The following is a 24,195-nucleotide window of genomic DNA, read 5'->3' as shown; positions in this document are numbered from 1 at the left end:
AAAAATAACAAAAATCAAAGTGTGAACTCAACAGATTTATCCTAAAAAGCTAGGAAAGCTCTTTTTTCCAATAAAATCACATGGAGCTTTTTGGGTAAATCTCCCAAAATCCCTCCAATTCTCTAGAACTTATTAAGCCAATTTTGACATGTAATGCAGAAATACATGGATACAGATCATTCTTAGTGTAAAGGCAGACTAAAATCCACAACACAAAGCTATAGAATTCGAAATGTCCTTTATTTGAACACAACTCCTTTTAAAAAGGTTCATGTCAACATCTAAATATATTCTAGGTACTAATAAATTGCACAGCTTGATACAACGGCAGAGGTCCAACCCTGAACCGTTGGGACAAAAATGGACACAATATTTGCGCTTGATACAGGTCTGAATTTGGATTGTAATTAAATATTTGACACATAATAGGTTTCTGACACAGAATAACTGTAGTCAAAGAACTTAGAATTGGTTATATGATTTGAATTTATACTAAAATTTTTGCTTTAGTGCAACACAATGCTGTTGCGAATTGCCCCCTCCCAAAAATAAAAATAAATCCCCCCCTTTTTTTCTTTTGTGAAATACACTATGTTGCATATTGACCCCAACCTGAAAAAAAAATGTATTGCCCCCCATTTTTTTTTGTTAATGGAGAAATTTTCTTTTTAATTTCTGAAAAATCCCTCCCACCCAATTTTTTTCTCCTCCCCTACCCTTTTACCCCAAAAAATCTTTTAGACAAAACAATATTTTTGGGACACAGGTTTAAAAAATGAAGCATCCAGCTAGATTTTCGTGCGTTCAGGACACGTATACACATCTTAAAGAGAACCCTGCTTAACTCTTTCTCACGAGACCAGCCATTTAATTATTCTTGTCAGGACTTCCTGTTCTTACACATGCCTGACATCTTCCTGGGCCAAGCTTGTTAGCCCTAGGAACTACAAGTACATGAAGTATGACGTTACTCACTGGTTTCAGAGCAGTGTACAACTTACACAATGGCTTAGGATTTGAAATAATCAGATGCTCATACCGTTTGGCAAATATGGAACCTTTATTGGATGACAAGTAGACCACCCACCACTGTAAATTTATTGTATCTTAACTGATGTTCAACCATGTATATGTCTTTAAATAAACATCTTCTTCATATTTACATGGTTTTATAGTTTATCTAATATCCCAGAACTAGGACAGACAATGGGAAGACAGCAAAGCCAGTGGAAATTTCACTCCCGTTACACTACGAATGATTCAGACATCAAAGGTAGGAGAGTAACACACCATTGTGTCAGACAAGTCAATATGGCAGTTCCGGGATACCATTTTTATTTGAATCTGTCATGTGACTTCCATCACTACATGACCAAAATGTATGCATCATCACTTCCAACACATGTTGAGCAAATGGATCAAAAAGTTTGATTTTAAACTGCACAAGATATTTGGAAAATTAAGATATAATAAGATGGTCACCCTCCCTCATACTTACGAAAAATCAAGATAACATACATTGTATACTCAAGGAACATAAATTATTTATATAAAATTGAGAATGGAAATGGGGAATGTATCAAAAAGACAACAACCTGACCATAGAATAGACAACAGTAGAAGGTCACCAATAGGTCTTATAGTAAATGACGTCATAAAGGTGTGCGAAATTGACAATTTTTTCACGTGAAAGAATTACCAGAAACAAGGTATTGTGTAGATAAATCAATTTTGATTCACAGCAGAACAAGTTTAAGTTGGGTTGACAACCAACAAATTGTAATAAAACAAATTTCGAGACCAGGTGACTTTTTTCAGAAATAGAAGTACCTTGTGTTATATACATGTATCCTCGTGTGATGTGTTTTAGTACTAATAACAATTTTCACTGCTTACGGTTTTAACAGTTGAGTTTTTATTCACTTGTGAGCTCAAATTTTGAAAGCATGTTCTGTCGAATGTTTTTAGGTATTTTTTTTGTCAAGGCTCACTACGATTTTTTACTGTTTCCGATTATTTTGTGAAAATCATATGTCCAAAAACAGCGCCATATGCTTTCATTTTGACACCAGGTTTCTACTAAAGACATTATTTTGGGGAATTTAAAATGCAATTTTCAAAATTTATGATTAAATGTGAAAAGCTAAGACTGTTATAAAGGATATATATAAAAAAAAAATTGCCAATAGAATATTAAATGAATGGAGTTTGAACAACCATTTTATATACATGATATAAGAACCCTGTTAATTTTAATTCGCTGGTTTGTAATTAAAACGGCCAAAAAAAGTATGACAGTCACATGTCTTGAAGATCCGGTGTCTAACGGTCTAAAAACATACCTGGACTTTATTTTAACCCTTCAGAAATTTTTTCAACACCTATTCTAGTGATGGATATTTTTGACATTAAATAAAAATTTGTAAGGGTTCCGCGGAACCCAGTGTCTCGCCTATTTTTGCTGTAAATCACAGGCTCAACAACAATGAGGAAAAAAATCAATCAAAATATTCCTCTTGTTACTATTTTATGATTGTAAGAAAATCTAAGTCCATTTGAAAGTAAATTACAGAAAAAAACAGAGTAATCTTTTTACAAACTTTACTTCTGGATACAATCTTATGATCATAAATAAGGTTATTTCCAAGTTTGGTACAAACCCAGGATAGTTTAAGAAAGTTATTTAAATTTTAAAAACTTTAACCACAGAGTGAATGTAATGGTTCCCTGCAGAAAAAACTAAGTCCATTTATAAGTAAAATACGGAAAAAATTGAATTTTATTTTTACAAAATTTTCTTCTGGATACTATCTTATGATCATAAACAAGCTTCTGTCCAAGTTTGGTACAAACCCAGGATAGTTAAAGAAAGTTATTAAAATTCTAAAAACTTTAACCACAGAGTGAATGTAATGTTTCCCCGCAGAAAAAACTAAGTCCATTTATAAGTAAAATACGGAAAAAATGGAATTTTATTTTTACAAAATTTACTTCTGGATATTATCTTATGATCATAAACAAGCTTCTGTCCAAGTTTGGTACAAACCCAGGATAGTTTGAGAAAGTTATTAAAATTCTAAAAACTTTAACCACAGAGTGAATGTTTTGTTTCCCCGCAGAAAAAACTAAGTCCATTTATAGTAAAATACGGAAAAAATGGAATTTTATTTTTACAAAATTTACTTCTGGATACTATCTTATGATCATAAACAAGCTTCTGTCAAAGTTTGGTAGAAATCCAGTATAGTTTAAGAAAGTTATTAAAATTTCAAAAACTTTAACCACAGAGTGAATATTTGTTGACGCCGCCGACGACGCCGACGACGACGGAATGTAGGATCGCTTAGTCTCGCTTTTTCGACTAAAGTCGAAGGCTCGACAAAAATGACAAATACATGTAGGTCAGTTTTATAAAAGACAGTGTCTGCGTGTACCCGGGTACGAATAGTCATATTGCCGTTCGTAGGCTACGCATACCCACATCTGGTTTTACAATAAAATGGCACGGGATCGAGGAAGGAAACGTGAAATATGTAGGAAATTTGTCGCAATTAGTGAATAAATTGATTAAAACTACTCATAAGCATGATAAGTTTTATAAATATTTATAAATAAATATATAGGTAAGGCAGCAACCATTTGATTTTCTGGGGGCGGCTATGGATTTTTTTTCTGGACAAGTCGCAAAACAATTTTTTTCTTTCAATTTTATAGTGGCAGCTGAGGGGGAAACAAACAATTTTTTTTTCTCAGAATCACAAAACAAATTATTTTTTTCTCCAAAAACTTGAAACCAAACTTTTTTTTCCCAAAAAATCAATAGAGCCCCCCCCCCCCCCAGAAAATCAAATGGTTGCTGCCTAAGTGAACAGTTTTTCTCAATTAAAAAATATTCTTAAATCGGAGGAGCGTGATATGATACATGTGGGGAAGACATTCACTCAAAGTTATCATAAATTGAAACAAATTGTTCCAAACTATGAGCATGATCATGATGAGTTGATTAATTTTATAAATTGTATAAAAGAAACTCAGAGGAGAAAAGAAGAAATGGAAACACAAAAATTAAAGGGGGATTTAAGATTTAACATATATATTAATAAATTTTTCCTGTATTCATGGAGGCAAAAAATTCAAAACAAATTCGACAGGAAAAAAAACTAATATAAGGTATTTGTTTTAAATTGTAGTTTTAAATCAAATTTGCTGCATTTCATTCATTAGTCAATTTTTTGTTATGTCAAATACTTCTTGTTTTTCTATTGTCAATGATTGTAAGCTGTTCATGATTTAAAGGATATGTCTACTTTCAGTACTTTCCAAATAGAATATCCTTTCCACTTTAGACTTGAAATGTGGATCAGCCTGATCATGTGAAAACATATCACATACGAAAACAGCTGAAGGACACCTACGGGTGCGGGAGTTTCTCGCTACATTGCCTTGAAGACCGATTGGTGGCCTTCGGCTGTTGTCTGCTCTATGGTCGGGTTGTTGTCGCTCTGACACATTCCCCATTTCCTTTCTCAATTTTATATGACACGACGATAGTAATATAAAATCTTGAGACAAGTGCTTGTACCTTAATACACCTTATCGCTATTTGTCCGCCATTGCTGGAAATCACACAGGTTCCCGTAAAATTTTGACGTCATAAAACAAAATATCTGACGCCACAATGGAAAAGTGATTGTTGTTGACGTCAAAAGTTCAAGCGGCCGGGTCAGCCGGGATTATAGTCCAAATAATTATGACGTCTTGAAAGGCTATTGTAATTTGTTTCTTTGACGCCTTACATCGAGTCAAAGAAAAAAATTATAATAGCCTTTCAAGACGTCATAATTATTTGTACTACCGGGATTAGCGATAAGGTGTATTGTGATTTTACAGTAAAAAAAAATAATGCATGCTGCATTTAAAATTAAAGTTGAAATAACAATGCCTCACCTGTGCGACTTGAATATCTTTTAAGTGAAAAACTTACTCCAAATATATATAGATATATGAAACTGCAAATCAGGTATAATCATACGATATCACACCACCCGGCATTCGTGCGTCGCCAACAACGCGCCGGAAGTGCAATTTGTCCAAATTAGAGGGGTTTTATTGACTGTTAGAAACTAAACATAACAATTTCATGTATTATATACCTATAAAATACTTTAAAACGTTCTGGTACCAACTGTCAAAGGACAATTATCCCACACAAGTCAAATAAAATTAACACATTTGATCACATTTGACATTACCTTCGTAGAAAAGCGGAAGTGATTTTCTTACGCTGTTGGACAACTCGGCCTAAAACAAACTCGACCTTAAACAAACAAACTTGATACAAGGACAATACAACCAATCGATGCACTGACAGGAAAATACAACCAATCACATTGCCAGGACGATAAAATCAATCGACAGAGCCCATCAATGTAGTGCCAGGACAATGCAACCAATCGACAGAGCTTATCGATGCACTGCCAGAATAATACAACCAATCGACAGAGCCAATCGAGGCACTGCCAAAAAATCCAAACAATCGAAATAACCAATCGATGCAGTGCCAGGATAATACAACCAATCGACAGAGCCAATCGATGCACTGCCAAGACAATGCCATCAATCGACAAAGTCAACAAAAGGCACTGCCAAAACAATCCAACCAATCGATGCACTGCCAAGACAATGCCACCAATCGACAGATTCAATCGATGTACTGTCAGAACAATACAATCAATCGACAGAGATAATCGATTAGCTGCCAGGACAAAACAACCAATCGACAGAGCCAATCGATGCACTGTCAGGATAATACAAACAATCGACATAACCATGATAACCAATTGATGAAACTGCCAGGATAATACAATCATTCAACATAACCAATCGATGTACTGCCAGGACATAACAATTAAACAATCGACAGAGACAATCCATGCACTGCCAGGACAAAACAACCAATCGACAGAGCCAATCGATACTCAGCCAGAACATAACAACCAATCGACCTAACAAATCGATGCACTGCGAGGCCAATACAACCAATTGACCTAACCAATCGATGAGATGCCAGAACAATACAATCAATCGACATAACAAATCGTTGCACTGCCAGGCCAATACAACCAATCAACATAACCAATCGATGCACTGCCAAGACAATACAACCAATCGACAGACAGGCGCGTAGCTGCCTATACGCCAACACGCAGTTGCGTGCACATCGATTCGGCATGCAAAAAAAAATATAGCGAAATAAAAATATAAATTAAATGTTTAAAGAAAACACATATGTTGTCACTTTTTTTTAATTAATGAAATGTCATTAAATAACGGCATTTGGTTTCAAAATAAAAGTTTTATTGGAGATCATGACAAAATCAAGATTTGAATTTGTTATACTCAGTCTAAGACATGTAGTTTCGGAGCACATTTTACTGAGTACGGTTTATCTGTTTGGAATGAGATGTACCAATCTGCATTAGATTTATCAGATCCCGAGGCGATGTGTTCGACAGACAACAAGACCCAATCACCCTGCAAACACGCCCAAACAGTATTGGAAAGTCTCATTATATTTTGCGTTCATAGACCATATGATAATGAAACTGGAGAGTGGAGTCGCGTCTGGTATTATTAGAAAATCGCTTCTTTGCGCCGTATCTGCTTCCTTGTGTTGTTGGAAATATAACAAACGAAGATATCTCAACTTTGTCTGAGACATACGAAACTGACCTGGCATGTAATTTTGACGAATTCAATTGGGAGGTCGCTCGATGGCGAATACGTACGCTGATTTATAACACCTCGCGAGTGCTACCGTGGAGATATATCAAGGTACTACGTCTGTTGAAAACAAATGTACGATCAACAATGAACAACGACAGGTTATCATCGCTAGCATTACTGCATATTCATCGGGAATTCAGTGTTTATATTGACAAAGTAATAGAGAAGTTCGTTTCTGCCTAGACCCGAAGAGCAGATTTTGGACAATTTTGAGTAATTTCGGTATCACAAAAATGTGTTGTTTATGTATTCAATTTACCATGATTTATTCTATTCAGAAGATTAATTAATAGTTTTCATTCATAAATTGTTTATAAGTCCTTTCTACATGTAGCTCCTCTTTTAACCGTCCTATGACCGAAAACCGAAAAAAAAAAAAAATCTGCATAAAAGGGTCCCAAAATTTTTTCGTTCTAGCTACGTCCCTGACAGAGCAAATCGATGCACTGCCAAGACAATACAACCAATCGACAGAGTCAATCGACAGGGTCAATCGATGTTCTGCCAGAACAATACAACCAATCGACATAACAAATCGTTGCACTGCCAGGCCAATACAACCAATCAACATAACCAATCAATGCACTACCAAGACAATACAACCAATCGACAGAGCAAATTGATGCACTGCCAAGACAATACAACCAATCGACAGAGTCAATCGACAGAGTCAATCGATGTTCTGCCAGAACAATACAACCAATCGACATAACAAATCGTTGCACTGCCAGGCCAATACAACCAATCGACATAACCAGTCGATGAGCTTCCAGGACAATACAACCAATCGACAGAGCTAATCGATGTACTGCCAGACCAATACACCCAATTGACAGAGCCAATCAATAAACTGACAGGACAATTAAACCAATCGACAGAGCCAATTAATGCCCGTCAGGATAATACAACCAATCGACAGAGCCAATTAAGGCACTGACAGGACAATAAAACCAATCTACAGAGCTAGGACAATACAACCAATAGATAGAGCCAGGACAATACAACCAATCGACAGAGCCAATAGTACACTACCAGAACAATATAACCAATTGACAGAGCAATTCAAAACTGCCAGAACAAAAAAATCGTACAAACACGATGTAATGAAAGGATAATACAACCAATCAATACACTGCCAGGAAAATACAACCAATCCCATTGCCAGGACGATACAACCAATCGACAGAGTAAATCAATGCCCTGCCAGGACATAACAACTAATCGATAGAGCTTATCGATGCACAGCCAAGACAATGCCACCAATCGACAGTGTAAACGATGTACTGTCAAAACAATACAACCAATCGACAAAGCCAATCGATGCACTGCCAGGATAATACAACCAATCGACATAGCCAATCGAGGCACTGCCAAAACAATCAAACCAATCAACAGAGCTAATCGAGGCACTGCCAAGACAATACAACCAATGGACAGAGCCAATCGATGAAACTGCCAAGACAATACAACCAATGGACAGAGCCAATCGATGTACTGCCAGGACATAACAACCAATCGATGCACTGCCAAGACAATACAACCAATCGACAGAGCCAATAGATATCCTGTTAGAACAATACAACCAATCGACAGAGTCAATCGATGTACTGCCAGAACAATACATCCAATTGACATAACAAATCGTTCCACTGCCAGGCCAATACAACCAATCAACATAACCAATGGATGAGCTGCCAGGGCAATACAAACAATCGACAGAGTTAATTGATGCAATGTCAGGACAATACAACCAATCGACCAAGTCAATCAATGCACTACCAGGACTTTACAACAAATTTACATAACCAATCGATGCACTGCCAGGATAATACAATCAATCAACACAACCAATCGATGCACTGCCAGGATAATACAATCAATCAACATAACCAATCGATGTTCTGCCAGGATAATACAATCAATCGACAGAGCCAATAGATACCCTGTTAGAACAATACCATCATTCGACATAACAAATCGTTACACTTTCCAATAAGAAAGTTTGTTGTTCACTTACAATTAATTTCATACGATTTCCTAGTTTTGATTGGCTGATGGATACCAAAAGTTGAATATAGTAAAATAACAAAAATACTGAGTAAAACTCAAAACTACAAGTTCCATATCAAATGGCATAACCAAAAGCTCAAACACATCAAATGAATTGAAAACAACTGTCATATTCCTGATTTGGTAAAAGCATTTTCTTATGTAGAAAATAGTGGATTAAACATGGTTTTATAGCTACATGTAGCTAAACCTCTCCTTTGTATGATTATCGCATAACATTCCATTATATTGACAGAATATGAACAAAGTATGAACAAAACAAACAAACATAAAAGGTTTATATTATTTATACAATTAAACAGTTATAACAGCATGTGATATCCGTAGCAACGTTAAAACAATACATAGAAAAAACAAACGAAATGCTTAATTTAACTCGAAAAAAAACCCCAAAAGGTACAGACACATACACATGTTGAGGGGTAAAACTAGTTCAGTACTCAAACCTCAATAAGTGAATACTATAATACACAAGAAAACAATGTTTTCTAAACGTCAACTGTCACTTTAATATGTGGCGCGGATAACCTCAAGCTTCGATGAGTTGATAATACAAATGATTTAGATGGAAAGCAGTGCATCGGCATCACGAACAACGGTAATGGTCAATCTGTGACAGATAATACCACACCAAAGAGAGAACTGAGACAAAAAAAAAATGCTATTGTTGAATATCAACTGATTATGATTACTGTAACATTGAACTTCACTGACAGTAATGTTACTTCACTGACAGTAATGTTGTGGTCTGTAACATGTTATTATGATTACTGTAACATTGAACTTCACTGACAGTAATCTTGTGGTCTGTAACATGTTATTATGATTACTGTAACATTGAACTTCACTGACAGTAACACTTTTTCATATTGTTTCCTTCTCTAACAAAATTCATGAACATTTGTATATCTCTTCATTTTTCTTTGACAGTTTGAACAATTCATAGCATGATACGAAATAAGTTTTATTCCATCAACAGGAGTTATGCCCATACACGGTATAACTGATGACTTATAGTTAAAAGAGTGAGCTGTAATGTTGAAAGTGATAAAAGTAAATAGTTTTGCGCTTAAATCTACTACAAAAGGATTTTCGAATATCTGATGACATATGAATAATAACAATGAAATCACTAGCACTGTTTATAACGCGGAGAATATCACCACTGTTCCCAATAAGCCATGCTGTGTACGATCTTAAATTACTTAGCCCAAGCTTTGGGAAAAACCTTGCAATCATCAATAAAATAGAATTGGGTATAAATGCTAGTATGTTCCAAGCACAGAGAATTAGGAATAGTTTGCAAAGCTTGACCTGTAAATGCTTTCGATCACTTATCATTGTTGAATTTACAGCCTTTATTACGCCCATGTTTTTTCTATTTCGAAGCATGCCGCGTATTATTAGCGCGTTCATCACACAAAACATAATAATCTGTACAGGTCCGGTGAACAGTCGTTGGGAAAATACTACTGTATTCATTATCTCCTTATTGGCTACATAAAAGTCCGTTCTTACAGCTCCGTAAACACTTGTATTGCCTTTCTGGATATCCATGAATTTAATATTAATCGGTTTTGCTATATTAGCAAATATACCAATGAGAAACGCAAGGGAAACAAAAGTAAGAGGGAATCTGACGGTTAACGCGGATTTGAGATGAAATGGATAAGATATTGCAATGAATCTTTCAACGGAAAGAATGCACACAATATTCATAGCCGTGCAGCGAAATGTGAACGACACTAACGCTCCGCTCCAATGACTCATTTCAATTGAATGTTTCTGCAAACATTCTGATGTGGTATACTGTTCGATTATAGTTCCTGCAGAAATGAACAGATCTGATATCAAACTTAATATGTCAGCGACAACCATAGCAAACATGTAAATAAAAGACGAATTGAGGCTTCTTTGTTTGAATAAAACTGTTCCAACGACCGTGTTTCCCGCTATTCCAGCCATGCAAAGTGGCGGTAAGACATACACGTTCTGTACATATTTTATATAATCAATTACGTCATTCATATCGTTTCCTGTTTTTTTATTGCCATTTTTCTCTATTAGTCCATTATTAGAAACATTGGCTATTAAGGAAATCGCGACATCGTCCGTGGTCAGATTTACAATGATAGTTGATGATAGAGAGTTTGCGTCCGTTGACGGACTCAGTTTAGTGGTTGATTCCGAATGTATTTTGTCCCTGGCCTTTATACTTGTTAAACCATTGATCCGTGGGTGATTGTTTTGATTGGACGGCAACAGGTTTGTTGTTTCAGATACCAAATCGGTTCCCTGTGGTCGAACCATGTCTGTTTTCAATACACATACTAAAATAAGAACTAGCATTTTTACCTGTAAATAGATAGAAACAGATCTTTCACGTTAATCCTGTTATGGTTATTCTGGATTAAGCAGAACATTGTTTCTCTTTGAATTATTTATGTAACCATAAGAGTAGCAAACAGACACAACATCCATCAGAGAAACACTAGCTACTCTAAAAATTAGATTGACATTGATACAATTTGTACGAATATCTTTTCTCCGGAGAAATAAACATAAAGTTTCCGTAATTAAAAGCTGACAAAACGGCAATATTTTAACAAACATGAAAATGACTACAGTTATAAATTTTGTTTGAAAGTATTTTTGCTCATTATAGCAGTAATGTGCATCTTCAGCAGTAATGTGCATCGTTAATTGAAAGTTATGCATATATGACTTATTGCATCATTAATTCGACTTCAGTAGTTTCTTTGATTGTCAAAATAGTGTAATTTCTTCTGATATTGACAACAAAATGAATCAAACAGTATGGTTGATGTAGATGAATCAAACATTCATTTGATCAACCAAAGCAGAATATTGTTTGTTGCTTTTTTATAAACATTAGAGAAATGAAAATTTTTGTTTTAACTTGTTTAATAAGTCTTGTTTGACATTAACTACCGTTACTTCTTTCATGAAGTATCTCTACAATGTCAACAAATTATTCCCTTTCTGGTGATTAATAATAAATTTTAAGTAATATACTTTGTAAATTGAATATCTTACTGATAATTTGATGTTATCTAACAAGCAATGAATCTGAAAGGCTTTACAACACAAAATTGTTAAATTCCAGAATTTTATGAGACTTCGCGAGATTTTATGATTTTGGGAACGCCTGACAGCAAACCATTGATATTGCTCAATAAATTAACCACATTATTACAAACAAATTAACATATACAAGTTTTATCTTAAGGTAGATATATTTGTAATATAACATTTCCAATATATGTTTAATTCGTCAATATATATGTTCCTGATTCAACCCACCATTTATCTTACAATGTCCTGTTCCAAGACAGGAATATGGCAGTTGTTATCAAATAGTCCGTTTCTATGTATGTTTGCCGAGTTGGCGTTTGTTTTTGATACACTTCAGTGTTTCTATTGTTCAATTGATTGACTCTCGTAGTTAATGCGTCACCCTTGCTTTATAACCCGGATTTGTTTCCTCTCAATCGATTTATGACCTTTCAACAGGGGTAAAAAAGGAACGAAAGATACCAAAGTGATAGTCAAACTCATAAATCTAAAATAAAATGACAACGCCATGGCTAAAAATGAAAAAAAAAACCAAACAGACAAACAATAGTACACATGACACAACATAGAAAACTAAAGAATAAACAACACGAACCCTACCAAAGACACTAGATTGGCATTATTTTAATTAATAACACTACAATTGTTTTACATACTTGTTAACTTGCAGTATTTAACAATAAATATGTGTCAATAACATTGTGCTTGTTAACATGCAGTCTTTAGCAATACATAAACTCAAAATAGATACCAGGATTACAATTATGTACGTCAGAGGCGCTGTTACTGAAAATATTTCCTTGAAGTTGAAAGGATTTTCTTTTTTTTTTATTCCCGCTTGTAAGATAAAGAAAATAACTTAACTTTAAGGGGACTAATTTAACCAAGACATTTGATTGCATGGTAGATAATTTCTGATTTAATAATAAAAAAATTTACAATGCAAAGATTTTTCTGAATTCTATAATTGTGCATTTCTATTACACTTAATTCGTCTTATATTGCTCATTTAAATACTCGTTTAATACAGAGTAACCGAGGGTATCACCAGCCCATTAGTCAGCACTTCGGTGTTGACATGAATATCAATTAGACCGTCTTTTTGATGAATTTCCTGTTGACAAAAGGATTTTCTTATCCAATACCTTAGCCATATTTGGCCCAATTTTTTAGAATTCTGAATCCTCTTTGCTCTCTAACTTTGTTATTGTTTTGCGTTAAAACTTTATGATCTGAGCATCACTGATGCGTCTTATGAAGACGAATCACCTGTTTGACGTTCTAAATTATAAGCCTGGTACCTTTGATAACTATCTTTATAATATGGTATGCTTTCTTATAAAATTCAAGTAAAATTGAGAAAGATAAAAATATGATGCTTACCTAAAGAATTTTAGCTGTCAATGAAACACACAAGACTTCAGTCAAAAAATGTAGCTCTATAATTATTTATCATCTTAAATGAAATAACGATATACATTGAGAAAATTTAGTGGAACCTCACTAGGAGTCTTAATTGACAAAGAGGAAATAAACTGAATTCTCCCTAGGAGACTTTCTCGGTGATACTATTTATAAAACAAATAATTTCCTATTGTATTTATTAAGCATTAATCATCTTACTTGCATTGATGTTAAAAGGAAACATTAAGAAACATTTAAGGAAATAATCAGTGCATGGAAAAAATATTAACGCCAAAATATGCAATCTTTAATGACCTGACAACAGCATCGTAACTATATCCCTTCTTAATAAGTCTATTCAAAGGTTTTGGTAGTTTTTGAGGTGAATACTGACACCTTTGTGCTTTATAAAGAATATTTCCATAAAACATTGGATGTGAAATACCTGAACGTGTAAGAAGTCTGCATGTTGAGCTATATTTACGAATGATGTCCTTATACCGATGATAAAATTTAGTAAATGTTTTGACTAGTTTGGGATATCAAAAACCCTGGTGTAATAATTTTTCAGTAATACATGAATTTCTCTCGTTAAAATCTATAACATTGTTACATACACGAGCAAATCGTACAAGTTGAGATATATAAACACCGTAAGATGGTGACAAGGGAACGTCACCATCTAAAAATGGATAATTAACGATAGGAAATAAATGAAAAATCATCTCTTTTATCATAAATTTTAGTATTCAGCTTTCCGTTAATGATATAGATATCAAGATCGAGGAAAGGGCAGTGGTCATTGTTAGTATTAGCTTTATTTAAAGTAAGTTCAACAGGATAAATTTCTTTAATATACATACTGAAGTCGTCATTATTGAGAGCCAAACTATCATCAAAATATCTAAAAGTATTATTAAATATTTTTATCAGATGTTGTTTCGATGGGTCTTTGCTTATTTTTGTCATAAATTGTAACTCATAGCAATACAAAAACAGGTCCACAATAAGTGGTGCACAGTTAGTCCCCATTGGAATTCCGATAATCTGACGATATACGGAATCCCCAAAGCGAACAAAAATGTTATCTAGTTTAAATTCAAGGGCATATATAGTATCAAAGCATGTCCAATTGACATAGTTTTTTTGTTTATTGCTACTAAAAAATGACCTAAAAGAGTTTGAACATATATATTCACATTCTGACTTTTTAAATGCCCATTTAATTAGGTGTGTGAATTTTTTCTTAATGAGAATGTGAGGCAATGTGGTATACAGGGTAGAAAAATCAAAACTTTGAACAGATTCAAAATCACCAATATAAGCATGCAATTTATCAAGTACTTCCAACGAGTCTTGACACTCCAAAAGTAATTAATTCCACTATTTTCGAAGGCCTTATTTGAACAATTTATTATCAGGTTTTTAATTGTACCAAGTGTGCTGGTAAGAAGAATAGACAATTTAGTAGTGGAATAATGGCTTGAAGACGAAATAAATCTATATTTGTAAGGGGTTTTGTGTAGCTTCGGAAGCCAATACATAGTTGGGACTTTCATTGTATTTGGCTATGCTTGTAAAGCGGTAGCTAAAAGGTTATGTTTATTACAGATGTCGTTTTCTGAAAATGGAGTCAGTTGGAATGTTGGTGAATTGGTGATTTCTTTTTTCAGAACCTCAATGTAAAATTTACGTCAAACAATAATAATATTATTAGCAGCTTTATCGGCCGGGACAAAAAAAATTTTCTTGGCTAGTTCTTTTAGTTTATGTTTGATACGAGAAATAGGTTTTTTGTGGTTATTGTTAATAGTAAAATGTTCTATAAAATGTTGAATACGTATATCAACTATCTTCATTACTGAATTAAAAAAGAGTCCAAAGATTTTTTGTCAGCTTTTTCCCGTTTTATCCATTTGATACAGTAAGTATGGAGTGAGTCGTGGATGATATTACGACATTCATTCCAATTAATAATTGACGGGGGACGATTTACTTCTTATTTGAAAAGATCTATAGGAAAAAGATTCATGATTATAGCAGAATTACATATTGGTATAACTTATCCACCGAACATGACCATGTGACGTCAATGAACTAACCAATTAGCTCTTTAATTTCCCTGGAATTGTGTCCCTCTGTACATGTCCTGCTGTCACTGATTAAATGTTTCATATTTTTTTTTGTCTTTTAATCCTAGTATAACACGACTATATTATTAAAACGAAAATCAAATGGACAAGCAATAATACACAAAATACAACATGGAAAACTGAAGACTGAGCAATATAAAACCGAACGTGATCTTAGGTGCTCCAGAAAGGTAAGTAGATTCTGCATCATTTGTGGCATATGCATCCATCTTGTTACTCATGATAGTACAAATCAAGTCTTATTCGGTAGGTCACCAATAGGAAATAGACGTAATAAGACATGTTTGGTGGTTTGGGCACATTTAAGAATATTACATATATGTTGAATATTTGTGTGTGTGTCTGTATTTTAAATCTTAATAACGATGTTTTTTTCAGCGTGAATGTAGACAGAAGTCAAGTAATCTGGTAAAAATTGAAAGTGCCTCAGAAAATATTTGGATAAAACGACAGGCTAAAGGTTTGTAGAGGAATTATATAAAGTTACTGATTTCTAAAGTGTTACACGTGTAACTTTTTCTCTGCTTGGTGTTTTTGCTTCCATTATTCATAGAAAAAACATTCAAGAGAAAGACATAATAATGAAAATAAGAATTAGCTGAATAAGAAACGTATTATCAGCAATTAATATGATACTTCATTTAGTTTTTCATTTTTAGTTAATTCAGCCATTAATGAATATAGATATATTTCAAAGACAAAAATGTAACATTTTCAATATTGAAAAAAAGGAAGGAAAATAATTTCTTTCTTACAAGAATTAACAACTCTCATCGTAATAATAGATTCCATGCATACACATATTAGAAATATTGCGAATAACTGGAATTAGATTTTAGGCACGAACTTAGCTATGGGAAGAAATAATGATAGCGATGATTTTATTTCCAGTCACACATAAACAACGATGGATAGGCGCCCGTGAGGTTAATGGACAATGGGAATGGGTTTCCGATTTAACTCCACTGACATTTACTTCATGGGATGTAAATGAACCAAATAATGTAAAGGAAAACTGTGTCCATATTCATAAGATAACTTCATACAACTGGAATGATATTAAGTGTAGCAAGCGTTTCCACTTTATTTGTGAGAAATCAACCGTAAGTTTAAATAAAGGCAACAGTAGTATACCGTTGTTCAAACTCATAAATCCATGAACAAAAAACAAAATCGGGGTAACAAACTAAAACTGACGGAAACGCATAAATATAAGAGGAGAACAACGACACAACACTACAATGTAACGAACACACACAGAAACGGACCAAGCATCAGACAAAATCCCACGAGAATAACAAATATAACAGAGAGAATCAAATACTCATTACGTAAACACGATTTGCGTAGACTTATCTACATGTGACTTTACATAATATTAATCTGAAGACGTGATATACAGATATAACAAACAAAACATAAAAAAGATTCATGTTCATTCTTCTCAGGAAAATCAAGCTAGTAACATGTGTATATACATGGTACAACGTTACAGCGATATATTGTCAAAATCCAAATTTCTATCAAAAAAGTATTTACAAAAATATCGGACTCAAAGTTATATTAAACAATGGGAAAGTCTACGATACCGACAAAACCATATGATCAACAAAATCAAGCAACGGAACAAAACGTTAACAGTTTAACAGTCGTTTATCACTACATATTATTGCTTTTTTGTAGTGTTAGGGGTTAGATCGGCTTTTGCCTCCTAAAACATTAGTTCAAAATCATTCCTAGTTTAAATTTTTTTTAAAGTTTGGGAAAAGTAATTGGTTAAACACGAAAATACATTAAATATATATATTTCAGATTATAATTATTTTTTGTTATAAGAAGTTTAGTAGTCAGAACTTCGATATTGCAATGGCTGTAAACTTACCTATATGTCTAATTATCTAACAATAGCCGATACATGTAAGAATCCCCTGACAAACCTGTCTTATGTTTTTTTTTATATCCTGTTCGTCAAATAACTTAAGTGTTCAAGTGTTCATACATCGGCTTTGAAATTTTCTGTTTTTGCTTTTCCTGGTTAAATATAATATTGACAATGTTAGGTGCGCACGAAATTAATAAACTATTATTTATATCATTAAAATGTCATTTTGAAATCAAATGAGTTAATTAAACCGATCTGTTAATGGAATATTATTCATTGATATTCCCAAATGAAAGGAATTGATTTGAAATAAATTTGTGAATGAAATAGCAAATATTGGCGACATTTATCTAATGCTGCCCCGGGTAAGGTCAAACATTTTGCATTTAAGACAATAACATATTCAGGAACAGTAATACGATTTTGTGTACAACAACAACTTGTCACTGAAGCAACCTGAAATTTATACCTATGCTAATTTTATAAATATTTATCTATATTATGTAAATTGCAAATAATGAATTTATGAAAAATAAAGAAATATTTATCTTTTTTGTTGTATTAATGAACAGAATTGTGGGAATGATTTTGTTCAAACTAAAATATTTATACTACAGAATTTGCAATTACCATATTCGTTTATGATTTGAAAATGCACACCGATGCATACTTTCTCAAAAGCTGTCACAGAGTGGATAATCACTACGAGCTCATCTTGCCATGTCAGAAAAAGGAAAACTACCAAAAAGACAAACAACATAATACAAAACAGCTAGCTATAAAACCATATTTTCTAGGTAAATGCACCTTTTTATTTTAAAGTCAGTTGTGTTGTATGCCTATGACGAATAATTAGTTTATACAGTGTTGGCTTCTTGCTTCCAATGATTGTCACTTTGATATACTAGTATGGGTTTTCTCGCCCAATTAACCCACCAACGTATGTACCAAGTCAGGAGTTAACTGCTGATTCATAGTTGTTCCATAGGTTGACATGTCTAAAGTTTGATTTGATGGACAAACCTTTTTTAAATTAACTTGGATTTTTTTTATTAATCCTTATTTTGATCATACATCGTTCAAACTCTGTTGAACAGCTATAAAAGAAAAGCTTGATATTTTAGGATTTTTCTTTTCTCTTGAATTCTTTGAAAGACCAAGATTACATTTGGGTTTTTTTTTGGTTAGAAATATAGCACTCTTCATAAATAATATATAAGCCCTGAATATCTAACATAAATAATTTCGGTTCAACTATCCTTCAAATAAATGTGTAAATTATATCATAAAAATTATTTCATTTCTCCGTAATGTTTTATATGTTTAATTATAAAAGATTTTTAAAAGCACATTATTTCAAACGTTCTTTTGTACAGAAGTTACAAAATTTATTTTGATAATGTTTCGCTTGCATAAAAATGTGTTTGTTGGTGGAATATAAAAATTCTTATGTGTTATACACTTATGTTTTTTTCAATGATATATTCAATTTAATTACTATTATAATTATTCAGAATATAAATCTAATGTTGCCTACCGAATTATAATGATGACCGGATCTGTACGTACTTCCATGAGCACCACCCAACCCGTGGATCACCCAATATCTCTCTCGGTTTTTGGCGTTTTTTTTTTATATTTCAGTCTTTTGTTTTTCCTATGTTATGTGTATTGTTTGTCTATTCTCCTTTTCGTCTTTTTCTTTTTTGTCGTGGCATTGTCAGTTTGTTTTTCTTTTTTGTCCCGCCATTGTCAGTTTGTTTTCGACTCATCAGTTTGAATATCCCTTGGTATGGTTTGCCTCTCTTTTTGAATAACGCTAATAGGTCAATTTTCTTGACGGCTTTTATAAAAAAAAGTGAGGTTTTGCAGTGTCAAATTTTAGAACTCTTTGTCATTTTGGTTTTAGATTTATCCTAATGACTATCAAATCATTGTTATTTAAGCTCTTGGTGTCCAGTCATGATTATAAAATATATTCCTACAATATTGTATGAATTCGGTATTCAAGAGCTTACAGCTGCTGTTCCGACTTTATACAACGTCACCAGTGTCTGAACACAAATTTGATCACCCAGGATAATGTCAAAGCACTTAACTACCTTTTCATAAAAAAGTTCATTGGAAGATACCAAAAACTTTTTGATGAATATCTCTTATCAACTTCACATATAATATATGAAGTACAGATTCTAGGTACTGACGTTGTTTATCAACTTAATTTAATCACGAAATATAGTGTTCCTTTATTTATCTATATAAATTGTTTACCTGTTTAAGTTAATTTTTTGGTAATATCCGTTAGGATTGACTCGTTTCTTTTACATCCTCTTATTGTGTTATTGTGTCATGGTAACATTCGAATGCTCTTCTTTCAGTTTTGCTTAAATGCTTTATCTTTATGCTATTTGTTTTTCTTTGTTGACATATTTCTTTGTTTTTATTTTGTTTTTGTAGTGATTAAGATTATAACACAATGTTGACTGTTGTACCCCTATCTTAAACATTTTTACGTGTATGTCTGTTTGTTTGGTTCACACATTGTTGTCTTAAAAATGGAATTTTATATAACTGTCATACACGTTCATCTAGCTATAAAACAAGGTTTAATCTACTATTTTCTACATAAGAAAAAAACCTGTACCGAGTCAAGATTAATACAGTTGGTCTCAATTCGTTTGTCTTTCCACGTTTAATAATCATCGAAGAACGATTTTTTCGTTATTACATTTTTTAATACAATACTACCATGAGGGTGAATAATTGAAATTATCTTTACATATAAAAAATGTGAGAGTTCCCTAATGGCAGCTATTTTGAACTGTTTTAACGTCTACGTGTATTTATGATCCCGACACAAGTTTCCATTCGGTGTTTATTTTGTTGATGTATCACAAGTTACGTCATAGTTCCACCAAATTAATTTTGAATCCATATTGAATCATAGAAAAATAGGTTTGGCCCACCTCCAAATGGTCCATGATTCTATTATGCCGAGTATCCACGCTTTAATCACATCCGGTAAATCCGATAGATTTAGAGATGTTTTGTTTTGTTTATCCAAACATTTCGAACAACTAGACAAAATGCCATAACCATCATTCATTTCTTTTGAATTGGATTCCTGTGACATGTTTTATTTCGTATTTTTTTTCAAATTTTATCTTTTGTGGATTTGGTATGATAAAGTTCCCGTAGGGTTTGCTTCTTCCGGTGAACACTTCATCTATTGATATATACTGTTTTTGTACATATTTAGATATTATGTTGAAATATATGCAAAATGTCAAATATTAAAATTATAAATTGTTTAGTCTGTACGAAACTTTGTAGGATTCCCGCTGCCATTTTTGTTAAATTGGTGCAATCTGAGTATTCGGTGACATTTTATACTTTAACATTATATGTATTGTTTAATTATACCATGGAAGTATTATATTGATTATAGAGACCAGGTAATCAGTATTCAGAGTTGTTATACCATTAAAGAATTACATATATGAGTGTTGTATAATTAGTGCAATTGTTGTTAGTTTCGTCAAATTAATTACTGTAAATTCAGGAATGATAACGTGCATTTATTATTGCGATTTAGCCATTTAAAACTAAAAAACGATTTTCCTCATTGCGATATTGAAAAAAAATCCTGTTAAATTCGCATAAAAAAAATTCAAAATGCAAGTTGAAATTATTGTGATTATAAACCTGTGGCATTTTTCGAAATAAAAAAGAAATCGCAATATTTTCTGAATGTACAGTAATATGTCGTTATTTTATATCTAATTATGATAATACGAACTCTTAAATTTGTCAATATTCCTTTTTGGTGTTTATAATTCTGGTATTTTCATAAAAGATACCAGCTTTTAAAAAAAACATGACTTCATCGAAACTATCAACATAACTAAACAAGATTACATCCAATATGTCATCATCAACAAAACAGGTCTTGTTTTTCAAATTTGGAAAAAAATAAACTTCATTTTGATTTTTTATATTCTATATGAAAAATGACATATTTCGCCTCCAACACTCGCACTGTACGTTAGGCAAGCAGCAACCATGATAACGCATTCCAAATTCTCTTATATTGTATGATCAATCTTACATGAGTCACTAACAAATGTTAGCCTTGAATAACACATGAATCTTAAATTCCCATACATTATTAAGATCTATTAGTTCGAACTGAACTAACAGAACAGCCAAAATCGAATTAAAAACAACTACAGACATAACAAAATCTACATAAAAAGTAAAGTATTTTTATCAACATCTTTTCAGAGCAAGACAAAAAATACCAGTCAAACTCAGAAGTCAAAATCGACTACAACATGACAAAAAAAAAGGAACAGACCAAACGACAAACAGCATAAAATTGAGAAAGGAAATGGAGAATGTGTCAAAGCGACAGCAGTATACAAAACACAAATGTTGAATATAAAGACTGACCCATCAAAAACAGGAAGTGACCTCTGGTGCTCCGAAAGAGTACGTAAATTCGACCCCTGCTTATTTAGTTATATCTTCCTCCATGAATAATATCCTATAAAAATCAAATCAAATCAAAATTGAATTATTTATTAATGTCAATATTTATAAAAGAATGACACAAACTATATATGAACAAAGTTCGGCAAAGATCATAAAAATAAATGTACTGTGTTGTCAACAATGTCATGTAGCTGTTTAGAGTGCCACAAATATTTTCTTTTTGAACATCACATAAGCAAGCAAAACATATATTGACGTATCCCCTACAGCCTTCAATAGAAGACTTAAATGATCATCATGGATTTGCCAGTTCACTGAGAAAAATCTGTAGAAAATGTCATGGCAACAGTAAACCACTATAGAATTCATTCCTGAAATATTTATTTTATACATTAGACAGTAAGATTTTTGAGGTAATATGTATCAAATGTTGTTACGTATAATTATGTATTTACGGATATATAAAGTTAATATACGAAGAATTGAAAATTTCACATTAATTGATTCTAGAAGAGACAGCAATACAGGTCTTACTGACAACAAATGGTCCACCAAACTTTTCGATTTGAATTTTAAAAGATTGAAAAAAAACCTCAATGACTTGGCTACACAGCTACTTTAGTACAAGCAAAACTGTATATAAACTGCACATTTTAAAAGCTGTATATAACTGCAAACTCTGTAAAATTGTACATTAACTGCACATTTTTGAATCTGTGTTTAAGCTTAACATATAGATTCTACCACTGCATCTTGTGTGATACGATATCTATCCACAGTTTATATACAGTTTTACAGATGTACATTTGATATGCATCCATCAAGGAAAACGATTCAAAAAACATTTCACAGTTTAGTACAATTTAACTGTGGAGCGTAGAGAAGAAAATCTACTAATCTGTATTGGCGAACAGGACGATGAAATATATATATTTTAGAGAATAGCTGCATCCGTACATCTATGAAGAAAGGAAGAATTGTGAGTTATTCAGGATGTGTATAACATACCAGTGTTTTTAGCCAAAAAAAGAAGTACGACAGATACCAGAGGGACAGTCAAACTCATAAATAAAAAATAAACTGACAAAGCCTGGAGCAGGATCTGCTTACCCTTCCGTAGCACCTCAGATCACGCCTAGTTTGGGGTAGGGTTCGTGTTGCTTATTCTTTAGTTTTCTATGTTATGTCATGTGTACTATTTGTTGTCTGTTTGTCTTTTTCATTTTTAGCCATGTCGTTGTCAGTTCATTTTCGATTTATTAGTTTGACTGTCCCTCTGGTATCTTTCGTCCCTCTTTTAAAGGAGACACAGAAAAAAAGAAGATAAAATGGTTTATAGGATGTTAACAATAAATACGCATTTTTATGTTGAAGCGACATACCTTTTGTATAATATATGAGAAAAATTTTAACAACGAAAAGCTTGTTGCTATATTTGTGTCTTCGAATTTTTAAATTCGTATAGTTCTATGGTATTTTAAAAAATGACCTCTCGACTTCGAACTTCCATGACGCTTAATGTGACAGCTTAACGTTATGAGAACGATGATATTATTTCCCACCTTGACAAACCTGATAAAAATCAGGAGTATGTAAGGTTTTCTTTGTATTGAGTTGGATTGTTGGTTCTTGTTGTTACAACTTATACATGGTAAAAACATCATTATCAACACGGAATCATCGCCACGGTTCAATACTATAATGAAACATAACAATAATTTACTTAATTTGGTTTTGATCTGAGTTAGATCCAAACGATGAAGCAATACATTTTACCAACTTTTTTTTCTTCAAAGAATTAATTTGTTTTAAACTTATTTAGTACGCATTAAGACATGAATCAAATGAAAAATACTATTAGATCGATTATTGTGCGAAACGTCGAAATATCCAAAACACGGTTTAAGATTCTAGCACCGCTGATGAGTCTTGTGTGCTGGACTTAATGTGCGTCTGGCGTACATACGAAATTACAAGCCTGATCTCTCAGAAGAGACATCTATAACTATGTTAAAAATAAACCAAACAAACCGTACAAACAACATCAACAACAACAGTAATATTGCTATTTACATAATTGCAAATTACAGTATGAAAGTCAAAAAATACCTGCTTACACTTTTTTATTGAACAATTCCACACTGATCTGTGTTCATCTCCGTTTCCCTAAAAAAAAATGTTATACATATTTTTTTATCTATGTCTTTGTTTTATGCGTCAGATTTCAACATTGAGTCCGACATTTATTTTTTTAAAGAATTTATTGCTGATTAATTTTTTCTCAAAGGGGGACAATTCTTACTAGTAAAA

General features: G+C 32.8%; 1 protein-coding gene across 21 annotated transcripts in view; it reads right to left on the bottom strand.

Annotated features, from left to right (window-relative positions):
- The window catches only part of LOC139513830 (ATP-citrate synthase-like), a 54,723-nt gene extending 49,399 nt beyond the window's left edge, over positions 1 to 5,324 (bottom strand). For 3 of the 21 annotated variants that reach the window (XR_011662526.1, XM_071302660.1, XM_071302667.1), the window contains exon 1: positions 4,948 to 5,070. The gene's annotated coding sequence lies outside the window, so the exon portion shown is untranslated. Of the gene's footprint in view, positions 1 to 4,947 lie in introns of all 21 variants that reach the window. The other 18 variants (XR_011662524.1, XM_071302664.1, XR_011662521.1 and 15 more) reach the window with 12 other exon arrangements.
- Between the last annotated feature and the right edge of the window lie 18,871 nt (positions 5,325 to 24,195).

The sequence above is a fragment of the Mytilus edulis genome, chromosome 2, assembly GCF_963676685.1.
Source record: "Mytilus edulis chromosome 2, xbMytEdul2.2, whole genome shotgun sequence".
In the NCBI taxonomy this organism is placed as follows: domain Eukaryota; kingdom Metazoa; phylum Mollusca; class Bivalvia; order Mytilida; family Mytilidae; genus Mytilus; species Mytilus edulis.
Note: the sequence above shows the minus strand (reverse complement) of the source record. Positions and strands in the feature narration are given on the sequence as shown.